Source organism: Equus caballus, chromosome 16, assembly GCF_041296265.1.
Source record: "Equus caballus isolate H_3958 breed thoroughbred chromosome 16, TB-T2T, whole genome shotgun sequence".
In the NCBI taxonomy this organism is placed as follows: domain Eukaryota; kingdom Metazoa; phylum Chordata; class Mammalia; order Perissodactyla; family Equidae; genus Equus; species Equus caballus.
In genome coordinates this window covers 64507747-64520702 of record NC_091699.1, presented here as the reverse complement: position 1 = coordinate 64520702, position 12956 = coordinate 64507747, and the positions used below count along the sequence as shown (strand labels likewise).

General features: G+C 40.8%; 1 protein-coding gene across 11 annotated transcripts in view; it reads right to left on the bottom strand.

The window, feature by feature from the left end:
• Positions 1-12956, bottom strand: part of GADL1 (glutamate decarboxylase like 1) — a 157994-nt gene that overhangs the window by 129157 nt on the left and 15881 nt on the right. The window lies entirely within an intron of this gene.

Here is a 12956-nt window from a genome sequence, read left to right as displayed (position 1 = left end):
CAATACTATTATTAAGCACACAGAAAAAGTTAAGTTTTTTTAACCTCATTAATAGGGTTTCAGGTTTTTATTGTCCAGGGAATAGCGGCCACCCTGGAGCCCTCTCAAAGTCTCTTTCTCTCTCTCTCTCTCTCCCTCCTTCTCTTTCTCACACACAGACACACACACACGCACACACATACACACACACACAAATGTCAAACACCCACTTGCAACCAGAATAGCAGTGAACTTGAAATTAAAATCCTCTCTGTCTTCACAGCCATCAATTAAAGAAATTCTCATAATTCATACAATTATCTAGGAGAAAATATCATTTTAAAAAACTATAAAGAATTTGGTATAGATTATGCCTCTTTTCCTAATGTGTTTTATTTCTATTGCCAGATGCGATAATGTGCCTCTTCCTCCCCCTGAATTTGCCCAGATTGGAGAAGACCCTCTGGAGATTGTACAGTAGGTCAAGTTGTGATCTTCTGGGAATGCATATTCAGGACTTCCGATCTAACTGCTGGAGTTTATAGTTGTTACTAATGAAGCCTTTCAATTGGAGGACTCTTCCATGAAAAATGTATGCAGAATCTGACTGCTTTTCATCATCCGCTCCCCCATTACCAGCAAATTCTTAGTCCAAACCACCAGCAAATGCATAGATTAATGTGGTAGCCTTCCAACTAACCCCCTGGTTTCCAACCTTGCCCTGCACGCCATATGGACTGTTCTCAACATAGTAGTTGCTATGTTCCTTTGAAAAGATAAGTTGGATCACATGATGACTCCTCTACTCAAACCATTTAATGACTCTTCATCTCGTTGCACTAAAAGTCAAAGTCCTTATAATGATCCCTAAGGCCCTAAACGAGCCCCTTCCTCATTATTTCTTGGACCTCAAACCTGATCTCTTATGACTGCCCTCCAAGCTCACCAAGTTCCACCCACTTTGGCTTCTTCACTATTCTTTCACTCTTTCCTTAAATATCATCTTCTCAGTGAGGCCTTCCTTGATGACTCTATTTAAAACCGCAACCACTTCTCTCCCCTCCCTACTTTCTCTACTTTATTTGACTCAAGAGCAGTGACCACTATGTGACATACAATATGTATGTATTCATTTATTTGTTTAAATATCTGTCTCTCCAATAGATGTAAAGCTCTCTGAGAGCATGAGCTTGTGTCTGTTGGTTTCACTTTTGTTTCTGCAGCATCCAGAAAATGCCTGGCAGTGCATAGGAGTTCAATAGATCTTTGTTGGCTATGAAATAAAAGAAGATTTCTCTAATTCCTTCAACCAGCCAGTGATAATGTCCCCCTCCTCTGAGATGCCATTGCAAGTTACTGGATCTAACCTAGCAGGAAATACCTGTAGTTAGACATGGGGCAGATATAGAACACAATTCATGGGCTGGAGAAGAGAGAGTAGGGACTGAAAGAAGAACCTGGGGAACAGAGTCAACTAGGCAAAACTGAGTTTGTTGCTTCTGGATTTTTAAAGGAAACAGTAGATGAGAAGCTCTCACTTTCCTCTCCTCTCCATTCTTTTTTTTTTCTTTTTTTGGTGAGGAAGATTGGCCCTGAGCTAACATCCATGCCAATCTTCCTCTATTTTGTATGTAGGATGCTGCAACAGCATGGCTTGATGAGCGGTGTGTAGGTCTGCACCTGGGATCCTAACCTGCAAACCCCAGGCCATCAGAGTGGAGCATGTGAAGTTAAACACTACCCCACCGGGCCAGCCTCTTCTCTCCATTCTTTTTACTGCAGCCACTCTCTTTCTATGCTCTCTCTTCTCCTTTTTTGTGATCATTTGACTTCTGAGAGTCAGTCCATCAACAAGTCTCACTCCAGGAACCACACTTTCAAATATGAAAGTCAGTCAACCACTAAACACTGATTTCTGCATTTCCACCAGCTCCTCAACTCAACACCTTCCAAAACTCTATATAAGCACAACTTTTGTTTTGTTCAAAGAGAGGTACAGCTCTCCTTTGCTTAATAAACAATAAATTCAGCTTCAAATATTGTTTCAGATATGGAGAGGTGGCCTCTTCCTTTGACATGGGATTAAATGAATTAATACAGATAAAGACTTAAAACAGTGCCTGGTACATAGTGGGCACTCAATAAATGTTATCAGTATTAGCAAACTCAATAAATGTTAGCTACTAGTAGTAGACAATCAATAATGTTTGTTAGACACATAAATGCCTAAGAGCAAAGTGAAATTTGCATGTGACAGTCAGCTATGCAGTAGAAAGCGGCGGGGTGGGGGGGGGTCTCCTTAGAGTGATCAAATGACTAGGGTAATGAACTCTAGACCAAGTGGCTGGTGAGTTGTCCCCTGTGGAAGGGTGAGAAGAGGGGGCCACAATGGCAGGGGATTGTCCCTGTGAGGAAAGTAGAATTTCCTGCCACAATGTTTAGAACACAAGATGGCAGTAAGCAGTTTAGCCCGTGCTGGCGAACGGCTGTCCAGACCTTGCACCTTGTCACTTTCCACCTTGCACTGTGGTTATCTGTGTAGAGGTTTTATTTCTTGCACCAGATTATAAACTCCTACAGGGAAAGGATCTATGTTTCATTTTTCTGGACATCCCAGAAAATAGTTTAGCAGGCAATCGACAACTCTCTGAGGACCAACTGACCAACTGTATAGTTATCTCGGAAATCATATTCTCTATCCCTTTCATACAACCCAAAAATCCCCTCCACAACCCAGTGGCCTAGACATCCAAGAGAGTTGAGTTCTAGTCTCACCTGGTCACTCTTAAGCTCTGGATTCTGGTATAATACAACCTATCTGTGCCTCAGTTTCCTCATCTATAAAATAGGAGACAATCTGAGGAAATTGCTCAACTAGCTGCCAGAAAACTCCTGGGAAGACTAAGATTCAGATTCCTGAGTTGTTATGCAAAAGATTTTGTTCCAGACTCGGGCCTAGAATCTCAAATTTTTCCAAGCACTCTAATTTACACTAATAGTACTGAAATATACTAATATGCAGGTGGGTTTAGCAATCATTATTCTGGGTGACCGCTAAGGTCTTTCCAAAACCTAACAGCTTCAGGTGTTCGGCCTTTCTCTCATTCTTTAATAATTATGCATTCATTTCAACAAACATGAATCTATCTCCTACCATGTGCCACACAATAGGCTAGAAGCTAAAGACATGAATTGGATCATCTCCTTGAGAATCTCAAAGTCTCATTGGGGAGATGAATGCTGAAAATTTACGACAGTACAAGACATGTATATAGTACTTACTATGGGCCAGGCTCTGTTCTAAAAGGTTTACAGATTTAACAAATTTAATTGTCACAAAAACTCCACTTGGTTGCTCAGTTTTATAGTTGAGGAAACTAAGGGTTTAATTGGCTTGCCCAAGGTCACAGAACTAGTAACTAGTGAAACTGGGGTAAATAACACATGAAGTTCTATGAAGAAGCAACAAGATTCTGCTTTCTGGGCGTCTACACTTTGCAAGGCAATGTTAGGGAGTTAATAATGGTGGCAAGATGAATTGGACTCAGTTCCTATCACCAGTAATTGAGAGCCTCAAGGAACTGAATAACTACAATAGAAGAAAATAGATGTCAAGTGCCATGAGAAGGACAACAATAACATATGTTGAATATAAACAACATAGACATCTGGGGTTAAGGCTTAGAATTATAGGAGAAGTTGAGGTATCAGGGAGGTATCAGGTTTCTGAATTAGGAGACTTGTCTTCTCTTTGAATATCTGCAGTAATAAATAACAATAATAATTTTTAAACTTTATCACTTCTTAAAGTATCAGTGCCATGTAAAGACAGCTGGAATGGTCACAAATCTTCTCCTTACAGTACCTCCAAATATGCACGTGTATCATTTCAACAGGCTTTTACAATAAATAGTTAGACAAAGCAAGTCTAATTTCTCTTCCACAAAACTACAGTACAAATATGTGAAGACTTCTCTCAACTCTCATCTAAATTTCTTTTTTTTTTTTTTTTGCCAGTTAAAACCGTTCCAGTTTCTTCAATGATTTCTGATAGCCCATGGTCATTAGTCTGGGTCACTGAATTTCTATCTTAGAAAATGAAGCATAGCACAAAACTCCAGGTTTTAAATATAGTGAATTCATAGTTCCCATGCTGAAGTCACCATAATTCCATTAATACGGCTTCCATTAGCACCCTAGTTGATTCCAAAGCTTAAGCTTTGAAACCAGGCAAATCCTGGCCCAAATTCTAGCTGTGCTGCTGTGACCTTGTTACCCATGTTACTTAACTTCCATGTGATCTGGATTTCTTATCCGGCAAATGGGGAAAATAGCCATGCCTACCGCACTGAGTCATTGGGAGGGTTGAATGTGGCAATGCATGCAAGCTGCTGAGCAAAGTGCCAGGAACAGAGGAAAGAACACAGTAAGTGGTAACTCTTAATGTGACTGAGTCTATAGGAACTCTCTTTTGGCACCCACATTACACTGTTGGCTCAGGGAGAGGTTAGAATTAACAGCCTTAGGTCTTTGTCAGAGAGTCTGCCTGTAAGAGCCAAGTTTATCATCCAAGACTCTTTAATTGTTAAGAGCAAATAGCAATATGAAAATAATGCCTGCTTCCAAAGAATAGAAAGACAGAACAATAGATCAAAAATGAATCCAGGCATCTTGTTGGGAGGCTGTGGAACTCTTCAAAAAACTTGTGCTGAAGATGTTGGGGACTAAGGGATCTCTGAGGGCCAGGACCTGGAGAGCCCAGTAGACCAGTCCAAGATAAGCATGAGAAGCAAAGCCTGGGCAAAGAGGATAGCATTAATTAATAAATTGATAAGGGTCTACTATATGCCAAGTACTCAGCGTGGTGCCTGGAAATATAGAAACAAAAAACACAGGGTCTCTGTTATCCAGTTGTTCAAAGTATAGAAAGAGAGTATGTAGGGAGCCAGGGCAAAGGAAAATAGAGCTGAAAAAATATGTTGAAGAGACATCCCTCTGTTCTGGAGTTTTCTAATTCAGGTGTCTATTCTAAGCTCATAAGAGTGGATGCCTAATTTAGGTGATGTACCAGATACTGCCAGACTCATAAATTGTTTGCATCTCCTTCAAATGTCACACCTGTTTAAAGCCATTTTTGTTGTCTTAGAACCAACATGCCAATGAGAGGGTAACTTTGGAGAATGTACAAGGAAGAAAACTACAGGAAATAAGCAGCTAGTAAGAAATAACAGAAATACAAGGCAGTGACCACAGAAGCTCTGAAGATTTGGGTAAAGACAACAAAGGCAGGGATTTCATTTCTGAATCTAGGTCTGTGAGTGGGCAGAATCACAGCGCTCACTTAGAGATTGAACAATTTCCACAGTGCAACCCACAAATAAGACGTCAAAGGAGTAAATGGCAAAGGATGCTCACAACTTCAGTCAGCTGGAGATGAGTACCCACAGGCAAAACATAGGGAAAAAGGAACAAATTTAAATTGCTTGTTTAGTCTCATTTTGGGATTAAACTCCCCTCAGTTGAAATCCACAGTGAGTGGATATTTTTTTTACACCTTCATGAAATATTATTGAATACCTACTATGTGCAAGACATTGGGGTAGGGACTGCGGGGAACTCAAAGATGAATCAGATCTACAGATGGTGACCTCAAAATCCAATAAGGAAAATTAGACATGTTTGTGAACATCTGGAATCCCACCCAGAAGGTATAAAGTGTGATGCTTGAGGTCAGACAAAACACACACTGAAATTCCAGAGAAGAGCCTCTGAAGGGGAAAAGCAGAAAGTCCTCCTGGATTAGGCAGTATTTAGGATGGCCCTTCAGTCAGCCATTCCACAAATATTTATTTAGTGCCTGCTATCTTCAGAACGCTGTGTAAGGCAAAAGAGACTGAACAATGAACAAGAAGACACAAATTTACATCTACCTGGGGTGGACAGGAGCCATTGTCAATAAAAGAGCAAACAGGTAAATAATTGAAATGGTTGCAGACTCTAATAAATGCTGTAAAGGAAATTACCTGAATGATTTGATAGAATAAGAACAAGGAGGTATTTTAGATCTGGTCAGGGGGAGAAGAGACATTTGAATTGAGACGTGATCAAGGACAAGGAGCCAGATGTAAAAAGATGTGGAAAGAGAAAAGCCCAGGAAGAAGGAACAGAAAATGCAAATAATTGATAAATTTGCCTCTTAAAGAAATAGAAAGAGATCAGTGTGGCCCAAGTGTGAGGACAAGGGGAAGGAAGGAATAAAGTGAGCTCTTTGGAAAGACGGGAAGCAGATCAGGTGAGATATTTTGTTCTAAAAGCAAAGGAAGCCACCTAAGGGTTTAACATGATCTGGTTTACATTTATCAAAGATTATTCTGATACCACGTAGAGGATAGACGCTCAGTGAGCAGTGTGGAAACAGGAAGATTGCTTAGGAGGCTACTAGAAGTCCAGACAATAGATAATGGTGGCTTTGATCTGGAAGGTGGCAGTGGAGGTGTAGCAAAGTGTTGCAATATGGGAGAGATTTTGGTGGTAAAGACAAGAGGACTTGCTGATCAGTTGGATGAGGGGGGTCAAGAATGCAAAAGAATCTAAGGCGGCTCTTGGGTTTTGGGTCTTAGCCACCAGGGAAATGTACTAGGACTATACTATACTGGGACTATGCAGGGGACCAATGGAAAAGGGCAAGTTGGGTAAGTGTGTGGTGGAGCGGGGGTAGAAAATGGAGACTTTTGACTGATTAATAGGAATTGGTTATGATAGGGGAGAAACAAAGGTCATGGAGAGGACATTCATAACAAAAAAGAATCATGAACTAGGCAGAAAAATATATGTGTCTGTCTGTGTCCAGGAAACCTCGAGAACTTCTGTTTGTCCAAAGGGCAAGGTCTGTAAATGGGAAAAGTGACTGTTGAGAAGGTGGCATGGAGATTGATCTTGCAGGAACTTGAATAGAGACTAAGGAATTTGGATGTCACTTGGTAGGCAACAGGAAGTCATTGAGAACTTCCGATGGGGTAAGAAGAGTGCTTTAGAGGGATGAAGCAGCTATTGGTGTACAGTTCAGATGAGAAGTTAAGAATTGGAGGTGGGGAGCTATGATAACAATAACCCAGGCCAGGGGGAGGGAGGACACGAACTAGATAAATGACAGGATGCTAGATTTGTGTGTATTTAAACCGCTCCCCTACAATAGTGTTATGCAAACTTGGAGCCAGGAATCACATGTCCTTCTCATGAGCCCGACAGCTGTTCATGGATAGGATAGTTTTTCTATCCTCCAGAAAGCCTATATTCCAAAATGATCTTTGGATGAAAGGTGACATAATAGGATAGGAAAAAATAATTTTGTGTATCCATGCATCAGATGCTCTCTTTCAAGTCATGGATGAACATATAACATTTCTGGGAGGTGACATGTTCCCATCATGCAGAGTTTTATTTCATGAGATCCTCCTGTATTAACATCTGGGATGCTATTCAAATGATTCAGATTCAGCTTAAACACCAAGGCACTCTGTTTAACAAGAGCTGGGTCCATAAATACCATCCATTCTCTAAGAGGACAAGCTCTTCAGAAGGGAGTCTCTCAAACAGTCAAAAAAATAGCTGTTAGTGCCCTAGCAGTGGCCAGTAAATGCATGGTGTACTGTAAACCCTGTTTATTTATCTTTAATTTCAAAAATGCTTTCCTTTCACTGGGCACCAGGCGAGGAATTGGGTAACTTTCTGATATTGTCAGGAAAGTAGGTTTTCCAGAGACATCTACTCCTATTGCTCCAGTAAACATTACTTGGCAAGCTATATGTGCTGCTATTGTATGTCTTGGCTTGTCATATTGATAGACAGCTCTTGAAACCACTCCCACACACCATCCCACCTCTAAACCTTATGAGATCTTTGATGGGAACAACTTTGTAAAGACTTGAATGCAGTCAGGCTCTGTGAGAAAACTGGATTTGGCATGCCCATATGGTAAACTTCAGCCCCATCCTTCAGCCCCAGGCTGGAGAATTTGGCTGTAGATGATGTGCTTCCATTTGGCTCAGCAGGAGCTACTGCACCAAGGCGCGCTATGCTCCCCTGGAGCCGTACTCCCTGTGTAGGCCCTCTCCGTCATTAGCCACTGCCACTCTAGTAATCACAGTTCCTGCTGGCATTTTCCCCCTCTGCCATCTTGGCTCCTTGTCCTCTCTGATTCTTCATCTTGCTTCTTGTCTACATATATTGTGAAACATCAGATTTGACTCATGACTTTATCGGTGACTTCTGTGTTTTCTGAGATGTAAGGCTGAGTAGGAAGAATGACTGGTTTTAGTTTGCTTTTTTTCTTAGGGCATTTTTGGACCAACCAGCATCCCACTGGAAGCACCCTTCTCCCCAGGCTTGGCAGTGCCATCAGTTAAGTTTACCCCCTTCTATGGCATCTCCAACTCCCAAGTATTCCAGATCTCCAGAGCTTCCTTGGCTCCTGTCTTTTCCAAGGCATAGTTATTTAGTTTTCTCTCCAATTCTGTGAGTTCTCCAAGATCCTTCCAATAAATTCTCCCTTTTAGAGAGTAAGAGTCATTCTGTGTTCTGTGAAACTAGAGAACCATAACTAATACTCTGAATAACTTGGCTTCTGTAGCCATTTCCAACTAAGGAAAGTTAAAACCAACTAGACACAACTTACTAAGTATACTTTCTGGACCCTCAGAGTTTCTCATCTATTTTTATTGTTTGCTAAAACTTGGAGATCACCCAGTTACCACCAGAAAATAAACATGGTGGTTTTTCTCTCTTTTTAAAAATATTCCACTTAAGTATAAGTCTGGATGCTTGAGGTCAATGGGTAGGGTACTATTTCAGCAAAAAGAGTCTAGAACAATACTGCCAAAAGGAAATATAATGCAATCCACCTGTGTGACTATCTTTTCTAGTAGTAGTATGTCATAAAGGAAACAAAATATAAGTACACTTACAAAATAATAACAAAAGTGAACATTTATTGGATATTTGCAATGGATCAGGTACTGAGCTAGGCACCTTATATGGATTATTTCATTTAATCATCCTAATAACCCTGTGATGGAGAGATCTTTATTGACTCCATTCTATAGGCAGGGAAACTGAGGCCAGAGAGATGAAGAGAATTGCCCAAATCACACAGCTAGTAAGTGATAAAGCCAAAATTCAAAGCCACACAGCCTGAGTTCACACATTATATTGATAATTACCACATTCTACCTGTTTCCAAAAAAAGGAAAACAAGAAAATATTGCTTCTTGTGTCTCATCAACCATACTCAAGTATTTGGACACACACTTTGTACTCCTAAAGCAATAAGCAATTATCTTGGAACTATGTATTAAATTGCAATGTGCTCCAATTTAATATATAGTTTTAAAACCAATTTGCCCAAGTGTTGACTTCAGGATTTTAAATGTATTCCATTTAACCAGCAATTTAAATGACAATTTAAATAAATGCTATAAATGGGTGCCTCATTTGCATGATCTGCTGATTAACTCTGCTATGAGGCTCATCTGTGCCCAAGGTTCTGCCTCCTGGCCTCGGCTCTGACAGATCATCTTCTAAGTGAGCAGAGGGCAATTACTCTCAGCTAGTTGGCACCTCAGCACGCATGCTGTGACATTCACGTGTGGCCACCCACAAATGCAGAAAACTATACCAACCAAAATTGCTCCATGGAGTTTATTAAATGTGATTGGAAAAAATATACTGAGAAGCTGCTCGGAATGGCAGTAAGACCTCTCCAAGAAGCATCTTTAAGTAAAAATAGATGGTCTAAATTGTCTTCTAAGGAGGGAGGACTCTGTCACTTGCAGGGCAAATGCATTGCTGAATGGGATACGCAAATTTGGAGTCAGAGATGAATTGCTCCGTGAAGTAGAGAAGAGGGCGAGGCTGCCACCAGCATCCTCCTCATCCTTTATGCTACGCAGAATCAGCCTTGCCTCCATAGGAAATCAGAGAAAATACTCTAAAATTTTTCACTTGGGAGCCAACACAGTCACATCAACTACATTCTAGATGGTGCCCCTGACGGGGCAAATGCAGGTGCTCTGGGGGATGCCCACACATCTCATGACTACCCTGATGCTGATAAATGAAGTACTCACAGAGCAGCACACAACAGAGCGTGAAGACCTTGGCATGTGTTATTCCACAGCTGACACCCACTGAGGCAGGGCTTTGGATCCATCTAGAATATATGCCAAGGTTGTTTCTTGGCCAGTTTTGTGTAGAATCATGGGATCTTAGAGCTTGACAAGCACTTTCAGATAATTTAGCAAATATCTTCATTTTGAATGTGAGGGAACTCAGATTTAGTGGCACTCAGATGGTTCAATGCATTTGTACCCCCTTTTACAGGTCCCTCAGATCCTCTAAGGGCTGTCCAAACTTCACCTTGTATAAGCATCTAGAATCTATTTCACATAATAATAGCATTTATTTAGCATTTACTATGTACCAGGTTTTTGGTAAGTCCTTTATAAACAATAGCACATTTATCCCCCACAAAAACTCTGTGTAGATACAAACAACTAAAACTCATTCTGGTTAAGTTAAGCAGAAAAATAATTTATTGGGAGGGCATATCAGTTATCTATAATTGTGTAACAAATGACCCCGAAACTTCATAGTTTAAAACAACAATGATGTATTATTTCTTTTGATGCTGTGGCTGGGTCACGTGGTTGGTGCTGCTGGTCGTGCCTGGGCTCACACAACTGCATCCACTTGTGCATTGGCTGGGAATTGAGCTCAGCTGGGAAGGTTGAGGTAGCTGGACCTCTCTCTCCACGTGGGCTTTCATTATCAAAGAGCTTAGAGTTATCTTCCTCACAAGATGACTGCAGGGTCTAACACAGTGAAGGCAAAAGCTGCAAAACCTCTTGAGGCCTCAGATTGGATGGCATACAACATCACTTCTGTCATACTCTGTTGGTCAAAGCAAGTCACAAGGACAATCAGATTCAAAGATACAGAGAAAAAGCTCATCTCTTGATGACAGAAGGCAATGTCACATTGCAAAGTGGTATGTGCACTAGAAAGGAAGGAATTTGAAGCCACTTTGCAATCTATCAGAGTCTACCCTCTGACCACAAATTATTCATATCCTTCCATGCACACAACTTGTTCATTCCCATTCCAGGACTCCCAAAATCTTATCCTATTGTATAAACAGACTTGAAGTCCAGGATCTCATGACTTGTATCAGGAATACAAATAGATAAGACTGCTCAGTTGCAGCCGCTCTTGGTCCAGGGACCCATAAACTAAAACACAAGTTATCAAAAACCTCAAACAACAAACAAAACATACAATAGCGAGAAGGACAGGGTAACTGCCATAGACACTTCCAGGAAGGAATAGGCAGCACAGGGCAGTCACTGGTCCAAAGCAGTTCTGAAATCTAGCCAGGCACGAGTTGCACATTTTGAATGGTGTCTGACTCTGTCCTCTGGAGTGGTTTCCTAACCCATTATTTTCTGTGGCTCTTGACTCTACACTCTGGAACAAGTAAAGCAGTGGCCTTGCCTTTCTGACAGTCTTTGAGGTCAGATACAGTGATGAGTAGTTGCAGACATGCCAGCACATTGTGGCTTGACCCCACTCTCTTTTCATCTGGATGCTCGGTCCTTGATCCCCAGAGATGGCAGCTACACAGAAAAACAGCTTTCTTTCTCCAGCTCTTTTCATAGTCACACTTTGGTAACCGTACATGCCTGCATTCCCAGATTCCCCTACAAGCTCCAACTTGTCCATTCTTGCCAGTGCTTCCGGAGGGCTAATTAGTGACTTTTCTCTGATTTCCAATTCCCCCTTATGGAATTTTCCTTTCTTGGCTCCTTTCACAATTGTGTAAGGTTTAACTCTTATAATAAATTCCTTATTCCACAGTGCTCCTTACATACAATATGTTATTGGGTTTAATCTTCACCATGGCTGTACAAGTTATATACATCCATATTTTACAAACAAGGGCACTGAGGGTCAGAGAATTTAGATAACTTTCCTATGGCTACCTAGCTAAAAGATGTCAGACGTCAGATTTGAACTCAGGTCTATCTGATTCCTGAGCCTATGCATGTAACTCCTATTCTCCATCTTCTGGGAGGAAAGGAATGGGGACAGTGGTATGCTTTTAAACTGGTTTCTGAAGAAAAAAGACCCTGATTGATAGCATTTGCCTATTTCTATGGTATAAAGACTCCTATCAAATTTCAAGGCACTAATAGTTTAAAAATTGGCTTACAACATTTCTGAATATTTACTACTCTCATGAGCTGGTATGAGGGGCTTCAGCTCACTACAGGATAGGGAGCTAGGAAAACAAAAGTTATTCAATAATCAAAAGTAATAATAGTTAAAAAATGAGGTAGGGTAGTTCTTCAGATGTCCCTTCCATGTGTAAGCCAGCTGATCCAAGTGCCAGTTTCTCGATTGGCTCTCTCTCTTCCAAAGTAACTACTTATGCTCAATCTTTGACTCAGCGTCTGCTTCTGGAACACCTAAATCGAAACAAATGGTTACCATTTTTTAATGCCTGTGGACCAGACAGACACTGTACTAGGCACTTATATTACTTTTTTTGCACAAATTTTGATAACACCCTATGAGGCAAGTATTATACCCAATTCTACAAATATGGAAATGAGGATCAGAGAGGTTAATTAACCTTGTGGAGGTCAGATAGCTAGTATGGTTAACAGCACAGCTGATATTCAAACTATGAGTGATTGCAACATCTCTTCTCTTTCCACCAAACTATTCAGGCTCTCTCACTGGGGAGACTGGACTAACACACATGAAACAATAAAAGAACAATTAATTGCTAAGCTGACATATTGTACTGAACACTTCTGGGCAAAACTGTCATCATACGTATGTTCCACAATTACTTTCAAAAATTCTCTTTTGTTGTGCCATCAACTTGAAAAATAAGGCCACTGAAAAATATTAGGAAA